Source organism: Polyodon spathula, chromosome 22 (genome assembly GCF_017654505.1).
Source record: "Polyodon spathula isolate WHYD16114869_AA chromosome 22, ASM1765450v1, whole genome shotgun sequence".
NCBI classification, from domain to species: Eukaryota; Metazoa; Chordata; class Actinopteri; order Acipenseriformes; family Polyodontidae; genus Polyodon; species Polyodon spathula.
The window spans coordinates 14475368-14493906 of NC_054555.1; the positions used below are offsets into that span (position 1 = coordinate 14475368).

Consider the following 18539-nt stretch of genomic DNA (forward strand, 5'->3'; position numbering starts at 1 on the left):
CCAAACCATCACACTCCCAGCACCATGCTTGACGGTTCTTCTGTTCAAACGCAGTGTTTGGTTTTCGCCAAATATAACGTTTCTCATTGAAGCCAAAAAGTTCTACCTTTGACTCATCTGTCCAGAGATCATTGTTCCACAAGTCTTGTGGATCATCTTTGTGCTCTTTGCCGAACTTCAGACGGGCAGCAGTATTCTTTTTAGAGAGCAGTGGGTTCATCCTAGATATCTTTCCATGCGCATGTTGAGTCTTTTTCTGATAGTTGAGTCAAGAACACTCACATTAGCCAAGGCGAGAGTGGCCTGTAGATCCTTGGATGTTACTCTGGGGTTCTTTGTGACTTCCTTGATGAATTTCCAGTTTGTTCTTGGTAGGGCGACCGCTCCTGGGTAGAGTGACTGTGGTCTTGAACTTTCTCCATTTGTAGACTGTCTGAGTGGATTAGTGGAGCCCCAAATCCTTATAAATGGTTTTGTATCCCTTTCTAGACTGGTGAGCATCAATAACTGTTTTTCTGAGGTCCTCAGAGATTTCTTTTGATTGTGGCATGACGTATTTCCACACACCTGTGTGGTAAAAACCAAACTCACAAAGTTTCTGATCTTTATATAAGGTGGGTAGTCCCAAACTCACCCCTGAAGATCTACCTAATTATTTAAACACTATAATTATCACTTTAATTGAGCTGATAAAACCAGGGGTTCACTTACTTTTTCACATACTCTGAATCTTAACTACTCTTACTCATTGTTTGTTTAATTTATACACCATTTTATTTCAAAAGACATGGAATTGGTTAATATATATACCTTATTGGATATTTAAGAAAAGGTTTTGATTCAAGAAGGCTATCATGGTAAAACTATGGAATTTCCATATCATTGGGGTTCACAAACTTTTTCTCGGCACTGTATTTGACAGATTTAACTGACTATACTCTTTAGAGCCTTTATTTTTTAATTATGCTGCAAACCATAGGTTTCATTTCTTGGAACATTCGTGGCATTATCTCACCAGCTAAAACAGTGGTCCTCAATGTAATCTGGGCACGGGCATAAATTGATCTTACTTGTCTGTTTGCAGGCACGCTGACTATTGCATATGTTCTTATCTTAAACATTGCCTTCCCGCAACATATACAGTGTGTGTGTATATATATTTATAGTTTTAGTGGGAGTTATCACTCTGATAAGGACAAGTCTCAGGAAGTAATTGTGCATGCTGCGTTTATTCTTTAAATAATTTAGTTAAAATATGCAATGCAAATATTTTTGAATAGCATGTTTACACAGATAACCATGAATAAACTAAAAAAAGAATATAGATAGCATCTCGCTTTGTTTCAATTTGGCAAATTTGTGAACATTACTCTGTTTTAAAGATAGTACAATTATTCAGAGAAAGTGGATTCGTAACTAAATCTACTACAGTGTTTCACTTGTCTGCTCCTTACAGCATTCCGACTTATCCGGTTATATAGTTGTGCCATGTAGGAAGAGCTGAACTGAGACCAAGACCTCCTCTTCCAAGCTGAACTTGCCCCATAATATCACTAATTCGAAGGACAGCCTTACATCTTCCACAGCTTTCTTTGCCATCCATTTTCTTCCAGTTTTCAACACAGCTGCTGCCTCCATTACGAATTTGTCACGTAAATCTACTAATGTCATTTCCAGTCGGACTTTGGCACACTTAAACTCCTCGGTTAGAGCAGAGACTGGTAGCTGCAGTATTCCTTTACCATAAAGTCCCACTCTGCTGAGGCAGCGTGGAACTCCAAACCATTTCCTGACGTATGAACTGATTAAAGCTTCCAGCTTCTCAAGTTTTGTCAAGGAAACCTCGTACACAGTCAGTGTCCACAGCAGTCTTGGCAGTAGACCAAACTGAAAGCATCAGAGTTTCAGTTTGCCCTGATAAAGCGCTGCTGTCTATGCTCTTCAACCCTTCCACTGCTTTTTGTCTAACTTCTCCCACAAGAACTGTGTCCTTTAGATCCCCATTGTACCATCTCCCTAGACTTTTCACTGGCTTCTCGGACACTGTTGGTATTGCCTCATCATTAATGTAGGACCTTTTATCTACTACTTTACCTTTAGTTATAGAGATATTCCTTGATTTAGTGGACTTGAATTGCATTTGTGCCCATTCAATGTTATTGGTTAATTTGCCCAATAACCGATTAGTGCAGGCTACTGTTGTAGTCATTGTTGTCATGTCATTCATGTATGCTCGAATTGGTGGTAGTTGCATTCCAGAAGCCAAAGACTCTCCTCCCACTACCTATTTTGATACACTAATGATTACTTCCATTGCCATGACAAAAGCCAGTGGAGAAATGGTACATCCTGCCATTATTCCAATTTCTAGGCAGTGCCATGTAGTGTTGAATTCTAAAGTTAAAAAACTAAATTGCAAATCTCCAAAGTAGGCTTTCACTAAATTTGTTATTGTCATCGGTATGCTGAAAAAATCAAATGCAGAAGTTCATGTAGCACTGAACCATATGGGTTAGCCAAATCGAGGAATGTCACATGAAGCTCCTTCCTCTCCTTTTTAGCTGATTGAATTTGTTGCCAGATTATGCTGATGTGTTCTAAGCATCCTGGGAAACTTGGAATGCCCGCTTTTTGTACTGAAGTGTCAATGAAGCAGTTTTTTAATAGGTAGGTTGACATCTCTGAGCAATAATGTTGAAGAAAATCTTGCCTTCTACGTTTAATAGGGAAATAGGGCGAAACTGACTGATTAGACAAAGGGGCATTCAGAACAGAAAATAGGAGACACTTTTTTACACAGAGAATCGTGAGGGTCTGGAATCAACTCCCCAGTAATGTTGTTGAAGCTGATACCCTGGGATCCTTCAAGAAGCTGCTTGATGAGATTCTGGGATCAATAAGCTACTAACAACCAAACGAGCAAGATGGGCCGAATGGCCTCCTCTCGTTTGTAAACTTTCTTATGTTTTTATGGTTGTAGAATCTTTTTCTTTTGGTATAAAGACTCCATCTGCTTGGTGCTATGCTCTTGGTTCAACCTGTTTTTCCCATGCCACGTTCATCAATTTCCACAGGATTCATAGAACTCCTGAAGCACTCTTGTACACTCTGTACGGAACTCCGTTAGGCCCTGGAGATGATGATGCCCTTGCTTTTTTCACAGCTTGCTCTACTTCTTCCCTCTTAGTTGCACAGTCCTCCATTTGATATTCAGGTGGATTGAGAGGTTGGATGTCTGAAGGAATTGACATAGGCTCCTGCCTAATTTTGAATCTGTATATGTTTCCTCCTTCACTGGTGAATATCTTCTTTACAAATTTGAATGGATCTTTATAAAAGTTAGTTCTTGCATGCTCCTTTTTGTAGTGTTTCCATAGGCGCTCAGCTCGGATATACAGTACTGTGCAGAAGTTTTAGGCAGGTGTGAAAAAATGCTGTAAAGTAAGAATGCTTTCAAAAATAGACATGTTAATAGTTTATATTTATCAATTAACAAAATGCAAAGTGAGTGAACAGAAGAAAAATCTAAATCAAATCCATATTTGGTGTGACCACCCTTTGCCTTCAAAACAGCATCAATTCTTCTAGGTACACTTGCACACAGTTTTTGAAGGAACTCGGCAGCTAGGTTGGCCCAAACATCTTGGAGAATTAACCACAGTTCTTCTGTGGATTTAGGCAGCCTCAGTTGCTTCTCTCTTCATGTAATCCCAGACAGACTCAATGATGTTGAGATCAGGGCTATGTGGGGGCCATACCATCACTTCCAGGACTCCTTGTTCTTCTTTACGCTGAAGATAGTTCTTAATGACTTTCGCTGTATGTTTGGGGTCGTTGTCATGCTGCAGAATAAATTTGGGGCCAATCAGATGCCTCCCTGATGGTATTGCATGATGGATAATTATACTTTTCAGCATTGAGGAGACCATTAATTCTGACCAAATCCCCAACTCCATTTGCAGAAATGCAGCCCCAAACTTGCAAGGAACCTCCACCATGCTTCACTGTTGCCTGCAGACACTCATTTGTGTACCGCTCTCCAGCCCTTCGGCGAGCAAACTGCCTTCTGCTACAGCCAAATATTTCAAATTTTGACTCATCAGTCCAGAGCACCTGCTGCCATTTTTCTGCACCCCAGTTCCTGTGTTTTCATGCATAGTTGAGTCGCTTGGCCTTGTTTCCACGTCAGAGGTATGGCTTTTTGGCCACAAGTCTTCCATGAAGGCCACTTTTACCAGACTTCTCCGGACAGTAGATGGGTGTACCAGGGTCCCACTGTTTTCTGCCAATTCTGAGCTGATGGCATTGCTGGACATCTTCCGATTGCAAAGGGAAGTAAGCATGATGTGTCTTTCATCTGCTGCAGTAAGTTTCTGTGGCTGACCACTGCATCTACTGTCCTCAACGTTGCCTGTTTCTTTGTGTTTCTTCAAAAGAGCTTGGACAGCACATCTGGAAACCCCTGTCTGCCTTGAAATTTCTGCCTGGGAGAGACCTTGCTGATGCAGTATAACTACCTTGTGTCTTGTTGCTGTGCTCAGTCTTGCCATGGTGTATGACTTTTGACAGTAAACTGTCTTCAGGAACCTCACCTTGTTAGCTGAGTTTGGCTGTTCCTCACCCAGTTTTATTTCTCCTACACAGCTGTTCCTGTTTCAGTTAATGATTGTGTTTCAACCTACATATTGAATTGATGATCATTAGCACCTGTTTGGTATAATTGTTAAATCATACACCTGACTATATGCCTACAAAATCCCTGACTTTGTGCAAGTGTACCTAGAAGAATTGATGCTGTTTTGAAGGCAAAGGGTGGTCACACCAAATATGGATTTGATTTAGATTTTTCTTCTGTTCACTCACTTTGCATTTTGTTAATTGATAAATATAAACTATTAACATGTCTATTTTTGAAAGCATTCTTACTTTACAGCATTTTTTCACATCTGCCTAAAACTTTTGCACAGTACTGTATGTACAAACTGCAAAGGTAGTAGTTGATTATTATATTCATGCTGTCTGGCAGTTTTGGAGATGAGAGTCTGGGTCTCCTCCTGGGCCTCAGCATCCCAGCTTATAGGACCTCATTATCAAAAAACTATATATATATATATATATATATATATATATAACCTTTCCTTCCCTCTTCTTGTAACATGTACCATTGGTGTTTCTTCTTTAATTCAGACATAAGTCTGTAAATTATCGTTTGGTTTTATATAAAATGTGTGTGTGTGTGTGTGTGTGTGTGTATATATATATATATATATATAGTTACGATCAAAATATATAATAAAAAAAAGTTCTACGTCAAGCTTCACATAAAGGACAAGGGTCTGGAATTTTGACAGCCATCATTAAACGCTTCCTGTTGTGTAGCATCATGAGATGATATTGTTTAAAGGAGGCTCTGAAATTACAAAAAACATGTTTGAAAAGTTTATAAATGATGATTTAATGATGATGACACTAAATATGAGTATTTGATGTACATGGAAATAACATAGGAATGTGGCAATGGAACAAATATACTCTATGGTTATGGCTCTTCATTTTTTTTTTTTTGGTCACATGATGTCCCTTTAAAGTTATAACTCTGTTTCTTAATTAAGCTCTTGGAAAAGTGTTGGTTGTGAAATAAGATCACTTTTATTTTTTCTCCCGAAACTTGAGTGAGACAGCTCTTTATAGTTAATTCAAACTAAACACAAAATGTTCAGAGTTAAGTTAAATTGCTTTTCCTGGATTTAAAATCTTAATCGTTGCAAAAATGTTATAAACTCATTGCAAAATTTTATAACCTGTTTTGCAAATAATAGTTTCCTCTTAATTACGAGCAATGAAATCAATTTATTTATTTCATATATTTTATTTTTATATAGCACCTTTCATACCAGAGTATCACAAGGCCCTGTACGTAAATACATTAAAATAATAATAATAATAATAATAATAATATAATAATAATAATAATAATAAATAAAAATTGCTAGCTTTTAATTATTACTATGTTGCATTAAAACCACTAAGAAACAAAGGCATGTATTAGTCTCTCGGCATCAGATAGGAGATAATAGGTCTCAGTTTGGCTGTTTCTCAAGTGACAGAAGGATACTTTAGAAACTTCCCTATTATCAGACTCAAGTGATAAATCAGGATCAAAGAGAACCTCCACATTTTTTATTTCAGTTTTAGAGTTTGATAAAAGATACTACTAGGGTCAGACTCATGCAATCTTACATTTTTTAGTTGGTTATGGGAGCCTGCAAACATAACCATTTTTTTTATCTGAATTCAACATTAGGAAGTTTTGAGACATCCAGCACTTCATATCAGCAAGGTAAGCGGCTAATAACACCCCGACAGAAGTATCACCAGGTATTAAACACAAATACAGCTGGGTGTCATGCACATAGGGTGTCAGGAAATATATAAATATATATGGTAATATAATATATATATATATATATATATATATATATATATATATAATATAAATAGCAATGGATCCAGAATAGAACCTTGTGGAACACCACAATCAACTTCGGTCAATGCTGATTTTTCCTCCCCAAAGAGACAAATTGATACCTATCAGATAAGTAAGATTGAAACCAGGATAAGACAAGGCCAGACAGTCCCACTAAGTATTTGTGTGGATTTAATAAGATGGCATGGTCTATGGTGTCAAAAGCAGAACTTAGATCAAGAAGAATTAGAACTGATGGAAAGCCCAAGTCACAGCTTAGCAGTAGGTCATTTATAACGTGGACAAGGGCTGCCTCTATACTATGTGCAGCACGAAATCAGGACTGAAATTTCTCAGATACACCATTAAGAGTACTTGAAATGCAACAGTCCTCTCTAAATTGGAAGATTGTAAGATTGGAGATGGGCCTGTAGTTATTAATGAGTTTAGGATCTTAGCTGTGTTTCTTGAGCGTTGGCTTTACTATAGCTACCTTAAGTGCTGAGGGAACAATACCGGATGAAAGAGAACTATTTAAATTTGTAAAATGTGGGTAATAATAACTTTTTTATTAATTTTGTAGGAATGCGGTAATCAAAGAAAAAACCTCCATAATAGCCTTAGAGGCACTGTGACAGAAATACAATGAGTTCTGGTTGCATATCTCCTTCCTGACCTGTGAGGGCGCTAAGTATAGAAAGGGGAAGTCTTTGGACAGGCCGGCCTGACAGTTCATTTCCAGGGTCGGGAAGTCTGTTAGCCTGGAAGAAAGTGAGACTCCGGTGCAGGAAACTATTGACCTGCAAGGTAAACTATGTAGCAGCTGCAGGCAATAGAGACAGCTCCAATTGTTTACCAAGGGGTCCTGCGTGATAGCATAAAGAATCGTAAATCTTTTCCTTTGCTTGGTTTTTGAGTGAGAAACTGGAAGGACCGTGAGAGCCGCAGAGAAAGTGTTGTAAAAAATATTTGTGAGTGTTTTGTTTGTTAGTTCGTGTCTATTTAGTAACTGTCTGTGTTTGTGTATCACTAGACCTCTAAGCATATATCCGGAGATGTCGCCTAGGACCAGCACAAAACCAGATCAACAATGCTACTCAACCATCGTTTAAAATTGTTTTCACCCACCACAAGCTCTACATCACACACCCAGACTGGTGACCGTGCATTGTATTATTGTGGGGCAGATAATGTCTGTTATTATTTGGTTTGCAAAACCATTTGTATAATTTCTCTCCGTGTTTTACACATTGGTGTGTGTTGCAGGAGGTTTATGGTTTGGTCACCAGACCAGGAATTACAAAATAAAGCACCCTTTTCTAAACTGGATTATAGTTGTCTGCCTGTGATTATTCCTGCACTGCATCAGCCCTGCACCTGTTCACTATCAGCAGCCACGTTGCCACAGGTAATAATAAGTATTACTGTGCAACAAGCCTCCATAATAGAATATGTTTGTGGAGTCTGATTTCTAATGTGTAGTATTTAGTATTTAGTCATTACAGCTAGGAATAAAGCCAGTATCAAGGGTGGAACTATTTAGAGAAGGATTCATTCATTTACAATTGTAACAAAAAGAAATCTAGGATTATTTTTATTAGTTTTAATTAAGTTAGAGTAATAAGTTGATCTGGCCAGTGCCAGAGCCATCCTATATTTAGCCAGGTGGTCCTTCCATATAGCGTAGTGAACATGCAGTTTCGTTACCCGCCATCTCCCTTCTAATTTCCGACCCTCATATTTCAATTGGCGAGTAGTATCATTGAACCACAGTGAGCTTTTTTTTAAAAAACATCCTCCAAGTTTTGACTGGCACTACAACATCTAAGATACCAAGATAATTAGGTGTTGTAGGTGTTCACCATCTCATCTACAGATAAGATCTCTGGGATTGATAATAAACTCAAATATATCAGAAAATGTATCAGGAGTTAAGGAATTAATATCCTGAGATGTAAGTGTACATTCCATGGAATTTGTAGTTGCTGGTTTGCTGACTTCAAAAAGACTAGACTAAACCACGAGAGATTACCAGGTCTTGAGTATGACCATGATTGTGTGTGGGACCTTCTACGTGTTGGATATACTCTGAAGAATCCTGTAGCTTCATAAATTCCACAGAAGTGGAGTTAGATTCTGTATCAACATGTAGGTTAAAATCACCCAGTAGAAAAAACCTGTCATAATGGACTGTCAATGAAGATAGCAAGTCACTAAATTCAACTAAAAATAACAGGTTTGACTTAGGTGGTCGATAGATAACACTATGTAACACCATTTTTGTTCCTGGGTAGTAAGTGTTATTTCCTAATTGCTTATGCCTCAAAAGTATAGAAAATGGAAAATTTCCCACAAACTTTGCTTTTGTGACCAGGACAGTGATATTTCAAAATATCACTATTTCCAATGGGAAAATGGGCAAATGTGTGTCTTTTCGTTCACATAGTCAGAAAAAAACAACATATGAATCCAAATTAACATGTATTTATACTAAAGTAATACAAAAATGACTATAAAAGATTTAGAAGTGAGTAGTTTTTCGAGATTTACAATTATACTGTATTTACTGAGGTAGGTAAGCACTAAGTTAATTTCCTACAGTACTTCCATGCTGTGCATTTGTTTTACAGCATTATAAATCACATATAAGAAATGAACCTATTACAATACTGTGATCTTATCCTGTGTGTAGTGCAGACATTGTTCTGTGCAACAGTGCTTATCCTGTGTGTATTGCAGACATCATTTTGTGCAACAATGCTTATCCTGTGTGTAGTGCAGACATCATTCTGTGCAACAATGCTTATCCTATGTGTAGTGCAGACATCATTTTGTGCAACAGTGCTTATCATATGTGTAGTGCAGACATCATTTTGTGCAACAATGCTTATCCTCTGTGTAAGGCAGACATCATTCTGTACAACCTTGCCTATCCTTTGTGTAGTGCAGACATCATTCAGTGCAACAATGAGGGAGAAAGTAAAAAAAAAAAAAAAAAGTATGTTAATGGAAATTCCTGATACAGTATTTAGTGATTTATAATAAGTGACTGTGTTGTCTGTTTAGTTTCACAGTTCTTGTCCAAAATGTACAATATCTTATACAATATAAGAAACGTATTAATTTATTATGGAGATACATTAACATCTTGTTGTCTTCTGGTTCTGTTGGTCAGATTCACTCCAAGCAGTTTAAATGTGTATTATACACACCTGAAATCTGCCTGCTATTCACTGTCATTGGGATCCTTGGTACACAGGCCATAAAAAGCTGGATCACTGATGAAGTCAGACTAAGAGGGAAATCAACACATAACAAGAAATGCCCAGACTCTTGTCAGATACCGTCATTGCTAGAGTTAAATGGTGCCTCATGTGTAGATTGTCCTGTATTGTATCCACTCGGAAAACAGTTACTTCATCGTACAATTGATGTGCTTTAACTGAAATCCAAGCGGATGACTGCTATTGGTTCTATTCTCGTTTCCATTTCTTTCATTCATTGATCACATGGTTTTACCTCCCTTCTGAATCAGATATTTTGAATGAGTTCCTCGAGATTAACTGGATGAGCCCAGTGGTTTTCTCTTGTCTACCCTCCCAGGACCAACCTGGACACTCAGGCTGCCCTTAGTATGACTTCAAATTACAGAACTGGGTCAAATTGCATTCATACAAAATAGGTTGACAGTTGCACAGTTGACCCTATCTCTTATAGTATATAAGTGTCTTCTCATAAACATTTTGAGCGAGCAAGAGGACTGTAAAGTGTTAAGAGACAACAGTCAAACACATTTTCTTTACAAAAAGAACACACTAGAGTTCATGCTGTTATGCATGTCCACAAAGAAAATACTATTCTAATCCCTTAACTGGATGTTGTGAAACATTTGTTTTATTACTTTCCTAATCCGTTTTAGAGTGGTTCAAAAAATGTAAATATTCCTGGACAAAACTTTTGAAAGGCACTGTGACAGGGTGTCTGCCTCTTTATTAATGTATTATGACAGAAATACAGTGAATCTTGGTTATAAATTATTGTTTGGTTTAAATAAATAAAAGTACTTTTCTAACTGGATTGCAAATCTCTGTCTGTTCATTGCGCACTGCATCACTCCTGCACCTATACACAATCAACCACTTTGCCACAAGTGGTGTCAGAACACAGAACTATGGACCGCAACGCACTGGCAGAGCTGCTGGAGGTGCGAAAGAGGGAGGAGTGCTACACTGCGCTCATTGAACAGGTAAGGCTGGTGTTTTCCACAGCACCAGCCCCTACAGGAACAACAGCAATGTCGACACCGAAGGCTTGGGCGATGAAGATGTTGGTGGAGGATGACCCAGAGGCATTGCCTGGTTGGATTTGAGTGGATGGCCACCACCACGTCATGGCAGCAGGAGTTCTGGGTGAGCCAGCTGGGACCCTGCCTGATCGGGGAGGCTCAGGCAGCCTACCAGGCTATGAGCGACCTTAACGCCGCCAGTTATGACCTGGTCAAGCTGGCCATTTTCTGTCACCTCAACATCACGACAGAGACTCAACGGGTGTGGTTCAGGGAGTACCGAAGATCCCCGGAGACACACCGTAGGGTGGTTGCGGAGTTTTTGTGTGACCACATGGTACACTGGCTGACCTGCGAGAAGAAAACCAACCTGCAAAAGGGAGAAGCTGTGGTTGTGGAGTAATTCTGCCATGTGGTCGGTGCTGATACCCAAGCCTGGCTACGGTACCACATCCCCCACACCCTGGAAAACGCTGTGAAACTGGCCGAGGATTATGAGGACTCTCTGATCTCTGCAAGGTTGGCTCCCAGTGGCGGTAAAGCGGTAAACCTCGTTGCCATACCAGCAACAAGACACATGTTCCCTCCTTTCTCCTGAATATGTTTTAGATGCAACCAGCGGGCACAAGGCCAGGTCATGCCCATCGGCATCTTGAGCGGGTAAGCACAGGGTAAATGGTCGGGAGGGGCCTTGTATTGTTAATGCAGTTTTAGGCAAGGTAGCAATTAGTTTTAGGCATTAGTGGACACTGGGTGTGAGCAGACTTTAATTAAAGCAGCTCTCTTGGGCGGTGTGTCGTGGCAGCCATGAAGCCAGGTGGCCATCTCCTTCGTCCATGGAGATACGGCGACAAACCCCACCCTAAAAGTATGCTTATCGGTAGGACCGATAAAGCACCACCTAGAAGTTGGGGTGGCAGAAAGGCTACCACACCCAATAATTCTAGGTCGAGACTGGCCAAAACATGGCAAAAAAAAGAAAAAGGAATGCATTGGTGATGTGTTTCCTTTTCAAGCTGAAATGTTTTCTCCTATTTTTCATCCTAGAAAAACAAATAGAGAGAAGGACTGCAAAATGGGAGGGAGCATCACTAAGACAAGGCTGGGGTCTGGTGGGAGAGCGCTTGGATAGTAACAAACGCCAGTCAAAAGGAGACGGAACGCAGTGTGATCGAGAGGGCAATTATTTCCAAATGCATCGCAATGGACATAGTGGGCGCTTTGCTACCTTTTGACTCCGGGTATAAGCATATATTAGTACTGGTAGATTATGCAATGCGATACCCGGAGGCAGTTCCTTTGAGGTCCACTAATGCTGCTGCGATAGCCACAGAGTTAAGCCACAGAGTGATTGAGCCTTCCGGGAGTAAGTGGTGCAGTCCTATTGTCATAGTGGCCAAGAAAGACTGCACCAATCGCTTCTGTGTGGACTTCTGGAAGGTAAATGCTATTGCCAAGTTCAGTGTGTACCCTATACCTCGGGTCGACAAACTTCTAGATAGACTGGGAAAGGCAAAGTTCATATCCACTCTGAACCTGACAAAGGGATACTGACAAATCCCCTTCCTCGTTCCTTCACTTTAGTTACAAGAAATCCTGGAAGGACCCGTGCAGTACTGTGATAACGTATCATGAGTGTTTGTTTCGTCTCGTCTGTAATTCTTGCTTGTATATTAATAGACGGCTAACACATTCCGAAGCAGTTGCTAAGGGCCAGCATAAAACCCAGAACAGCACTACACTATTGTCACGCATTAAACTGTATCACCCACCGCAAGCACTACAGCACGCACCCAGGACTGGTGACTCTGTTTGTACATTGTGGGAGGGATACTTGTGTTTATTGTTTGGGACTGCAAACCCTTTATTATTTACCCTGTGCATTACACATTGCTGTGTATTGCCAGGGATCATTGGTTGCCAGATCTGGATTGTATAAATAAGTACTTTTCTAACTGGTTTACAATTCTCTGTCTGTTCATTGCGCACTGCATCACTCTTGCACCTGTACACAATCAACCACTTTGCCACATGTATACATTATTTTGTTGTTGTTATTTTATATTTATATATATATATATATATATATATTATATATATATATATATATATATATATATATATATATATATATATATGTATTTGTTTCTATTATTATTATGATTTTGCTATTGTATGTTTTGGATGAACAGGGAAGGGTTTAAATTCCTCCCTGACCTAAATACATGTGAGAATGCCTTAATTAGGTAATTCTTAATTATTGATTAATTGGGCTCCAGCCACATACAATAAAAGTCAGGAGAAATCCTTTGTCTTGGTAGAGAGTTGGAGAATACAGAAGACTGTCTGGAGAAGAAAAGATAAAACAAATGCTGCTGGTGTATTTTTTGTACACTGTATTCCATACACTCTCCGGTCTTTCAAACCTATCTGTATTCTGTACAGTCTCTGGACTGTCAAACTTATCTGTATTCTGTACAGTCTCTGGACTGTCAAACCTATCTGTAATCTGTACACTCTCTGGACTGTCAAACCTATCTGTAATCTGTACACTCTTCGTACAGGGGTGTGCATTCCAATAACTTCACAAGCAACTTTTTTTCCAACCATTTAAAAAAAACATAATGCCGATCATACAAAAGTGATTTGTGTTTTCAGATCTGAACACAACTGCCAAGTATGTGCAGATGCTAGGTGGAAACATGAACCCCCCACCCCTGTTGTGCCGTTGCAGATTCTTTCCCCTAAAACCATGAATGCCAATTCATGCCCAGCCTCCTTTCTGTTACATGGGTGCCATGACCTTGATCTCATAGATTGGCTGCAGTCGATCAACAAGGTTGAAGGAAGTAAGAGTGCAGTGTGTGTTTGGCATAAATCGCTCTCACAGACTCTGCACCCTATTGGTGAGATTGGTTTAAAAGCTCTATAACCACAAATGCAGACAGTAGTTAAGAATTTCACTTGCAGCGTGCGTGTTCGCTGGTTTGAAACCAGCCTCTACCCTGTTACATATACAACTTGAAAGTAAAGGAGCCTCTGGGAATTGAAGTTTGATCACTTTGGTATAAAGCTTTTACGGTTTACAGTAAACGGGGGGATATTTTGCATGTCGGCCAACAAAAAAAAATGTAAAACTTTTTTTTGCTGTTCTTTGGTAAAAAGCCCTGGTACAGTACATTTCTTTCTAATGTAAATGATTTACAAACTAGTGGAAGACTTGTCAGCTATTTTGGGGTATATTTTTTCAAAGCTGTGACTCTGCGTAACACAGAAATGTGCGAGTCCATTGTCTTCACCATTATGTTAACATATTTGGGTTAACTGGACAGCAATAATATAACCTCATATGTACATGTTTTATAGTTCCAAACCTCCCTGTGGTGTCCCGTCATGTGACCTTCTGCCTTAAGCTCATATCATAATGTTGCAAAAGAATTTCAAGCAAGAAACCTCTCAGCTAGGCTGTGGATTTCTGACTCAAATTGTGAGTGAAAAAAGATTGACCTTCAAACCCACCAGCATTTGTGTTTTGATTTGTTTTGGTGGCATTTTTTTTTTTTTTTTTTTTTTTTTTTGAGTAAGTCCAATGTTGTCACAAAGCTTTGAAATATTTTAAATTATGAACATATTTAAGATAAATAGTCAAGTGATCCGATTCATATTTGTACATTATTAGGCTGCCAACAATCATAACACTAAAACATTATTGAATAATTACAAACATTCAGACAACTTCTCGGGTTAGTGAACAATGTGGTTCATAGAAACCAGCCATACATTTTCTACAAACTGTGGCTCTTCTTAACCTCCCTGTGTTCTTGAAGCAGTTCCTGCATTGTATTCCCTGAGCCTCCCTATGTATGAATTCAGCTGGTCTGTAGTCCTCAGCACCAATGGCTCCTCACGAGTTATCATTCTTTAACCTGGAAAACATCCTGGGAATGTTCGTAATTCAAGATTCTTAAAACCGCACATCCTTCTTTTTATTACCCTGTACCAGGATTTCTTTTGTAACTGTAGTTCTTTAGCTCAGAACTTTGCATACACTTTGACAAACAGAAATGAGGTGTTAGATGTTATCAGTCACTGATATCAGTTCCTTTTCTGTTGTTTTTAGCAGTTTAACTGCCAACAAAATAAACAGAAGGACAGGCTGTCGGCAGAGTTTCCAGGTTGAAGTGAACCCTCTTGGGGAAAACGTTTCTACATGATAAATTAATCTTAAAATAATATTTTTTTGCTTCTTTATACTGCATCATAATGCTAGTGAAAGAACACACTCGCAGGTGTTCGTCCTGTTTTAGGTACCTGCGGGACTTCATTAAGGCTGCTCATATGAACAAGCTGCCCACAACAAGCGCAAAACAGCGGCAGGAAGAAGTTTACATGCACCTGATCTCAACACTGCATTATGAGCGGGCTGCAATACAGGGCTCCAGACCAGAGCTGCAACAGTGCATCCCCAATGCTGGTCCTCTTCACAGTGCCAATCCAGTTATCTGTATCACACGCTGGCTCCACTGTTTGTCTTCTGCAATCTTGACCCAGCCGCCAGTTCAGTCCTAAATACTCCCCACACACGTGGTGGCATGAGAGTGAAACCAAACATGCCACTAGAACAAAGCAAACCACTAGGAATGATTTAGCAAGTGCCCCCCTGACCATTGTGACCCCACCGATCCTAATGCATTAAGAGCTGGAATGACTGCATGGTATGTGGCCTAATTGAATAATTTAAAAGAGAAGAAAACCACAGACAGCATAGGAAACAATTAGGAATGGAAAAAGAAATAAATAAATGAATACAACAATTACTGTAGCCGAGACAGAAATGAATTTTATGAAAGATTTCAGGTATTTCACTTTAAAAACCAAAAAAAAAAAAAGTTTGATAAAAATAGTCATAAACACTGAACTTTTTACCCCTAACAAACCTTTACAGGAAACAAATCTAAAACAATTCCTTCCTAACAGTCCATGCATTTAAACATTAAAAGTTTCATTTTTGACAATGAACCTTGAACAGGACATCTGTTTAGTCTTGAAAGCTTTAGTCTTAGATTTAAATTTAAATTTAAGAAGATTAGCATTCTTTTTATTATACCGGTAATGCAACCCTTTATGTTATGGAAGGGCCAACATTCCTACAATACCTCTTTACGAACAATCATTGTAAAGCACAATCTTGTAACGATTTCTGTTTCATAGGGGAGCAATCATATACATGGATTAGTACTTATGTCATGAATGACAAATGACAACCCTCATTTTAATTCAACAAAACACCCTTAAAATAAAGTGCACAACATAATTATGGCGAACTTACCCTCCCCTCACCCCCTTTTTATTTTAGTATGAACTAGTTGCAACATGTATATATATATATATAAAAAAAAAAAAAAAAGCAATTCTCTAGTTCATATTTCCATGGTTCAGCTCATTCCCTGGTTCAGCTCATTCGAGTTTGCTCTGTACTTGTATTTAAACTTGTATTTAACCTGGCTAAACTGACATATGACTACCTGAAACCAATTTATTTATTTATTTATTTATTTATTTATTTTTGCAATTAAGAAATATTAACGCTGGGGCTAGATAGTTGGTGATGCAATGTACAAAAAAATTAAAACATACCTGAAAACAAACAGAGTGGACAGTTAAAGGAGACCTTCAAATCCAACTACCTCCAGCTGTATAAGGTATCTTTATCCACGAACCAGATGAGATCCAACCAATGTGAACGATAAAAGTAAAATCAGTAACATGATGGCAAAATATTTTATTGCTGCAGGTTTTGCTTCACAAATCGTTCAATTAGGTCCATGACTGTCCATCAGTGTGAAAGTAGGGTTAAACGTTACTTGATCATCCACGTTAATAATAATAATAATAATATAATAATAATAATAATAATAATAATAATAATAATAATAATAATAATAAACACTTGCACAATCTTTGTTCTCAGGGTATTCAAATAAAAGTATTCTGTTTTAAAAACAATGTTTTGTACACTCCTTTGAGAGAAGCTCACATTGTTATGATTGACTGTTTTGTAGAACGTTCATTTGAGTGCATATGTGGAAGGAAACATACAAAAACAAAAAAATAAATAAATAAATGCAGATAAAATAAATGACACATTTTATTAATTGTGCTATAATATGGAAATATAAAAGCAATCGGACCCTTACATATAATTCACCTTAAAACCAAATTTAGTACCATTAACTTTTGGGATTAAGTGTTAAATGGAAGTGGTGGGTAATTTACAGTGCAGTCTGAGATATTTGGGGTTAAATAAATCTGTCTCTTTGTTGATGATTAGTCATAAAGACCTGTTCACAGAGTGAGCAGGCCTATTCCAGCCTGGCCACAGTCCAGGTAGCAGCATGCAGCGTTTTCAAGGGGGAGGGGGAGGGGGAGGAGCAGGAGGGAGACAATATGAGGGAAGGCCCTTCCTACTCTTACTCAATATTTCCACTGTGTCTTGTACTGATTAGGTCATGATGAGAGAACAGATTAAACTTGCCACAGCCATCGAGAATGGATCAATAGATGCACATTCCTGAGGGGAGAGTAGATCAGATAGACTCTGAGTTGATGAAAGGAGAAGAGGGTTTGTTGTTGAGTAATAACGGATGGTTGGTGCAAGTGAGTAATTTTGGAATGTCATCTCAAAAAGACTGGGAAGATTATTCAGTATGAAGCTATTCAAGATACAGAGTGATGTTAAAAGCCATTACACATCAGACAATATTCACCCTGGGACTGTCTGAGGCACTAGTCCTTAACAGTCAAAACTCAGAAGAGACAGAGGGAGACAACAGCACGAGCAAGGAGTTCCTGCAAACTGAAACTGAGCTTATCTTCATCAGAGTTTAGTCTCAACAGCAACAATAAGTAAGGATTATCAGCAGAAAGTGGAAAGCTGCTGTTCACTCTTTACAACATCTGGGATTATGCAAGTGTTTTAGAGAAAGTTTAGGAGGAGAAGACCAGAAACTAAAGCAAAGTTTTTGTGTTAACCCTGAAACCAGGACAATTGGAAGAGGTCCTACACAGAGGTCCTACTTTTTAATGGACAGTTAAAGCAGTAAGCCAGTAAACTTTACTGTGTTTTATTATACTTTATCAAAACAGCAGCTGGATCTTCAATTTGAGCCTGTGACTCTCTCATTAAAATACACTTTAGAAAGTAGGCTGGTTATTGTTTTGAACAGGTGATCATATTTCAGGTTTGAATAACTAAAAGGGGCATATAAAGCTACAAAATATGTTGGAATTGAAAAAATAATAAGCTGCTTTAAGAGGATTGCATATTTAGAAGCCTTTCCAGAACATTTTATTCCAAGACCTGTTTTTACTTCAATGCTCCTGTTAAAGACTTGACCTTCCTGCCTTCATTAACTTTGTTTGTGTGAGCTTCAGCGTGTGTGCAGACAACCTTTCAGTGAACGTGATTTGTTCAGACATTGGCAGCCCCTAATCAGGAGACTAATTGCATTGACTGGAATGAAAAGTAACAGCTTTGTCTTCTCCTGGAAGTCAGACCTCCGAGATTAATCCCTGCAAATTCAATATCAGAATTGAGTTTAAATTGGGAAATTGTAAACTGCTTGCATCTTATCAGCAGTTAAGTGGTTAACTATGAGGACAACAAAGTCAAGTTTAGGGTCAATCTTTTTCCATGTACTTGAAGTACCGAATTGGAATTAACTGGAAACTGGAGCATGTCAAAAATAAGACTTCCTTTTAAACAAAAATAAAAAATAACGTTTTATA

General features: G+C 38.6%; 1 long non-coding RNA gene across 1 annotated transcript in view; it reads left to right on the forward strand.

Annotated features, from left to right (window-relative positions):
* The window catches only part of LOC121297558, a 48752-nt gene extending 40981 nt beyond the window's left edge, over nt 1-7771 (forward strand). The window contains exon 3 of the long non-coding RNA XR_005947182.1: nt 7500-7771. This is a non-coding gene — a long non-coding RNA (uncharacterized LOC121297558). The remainder of the gene's footprint in view (nt 1-7499) is intronic.
* Nucleotides 7772-18539: the final 10768 nt, after the last annotated feature.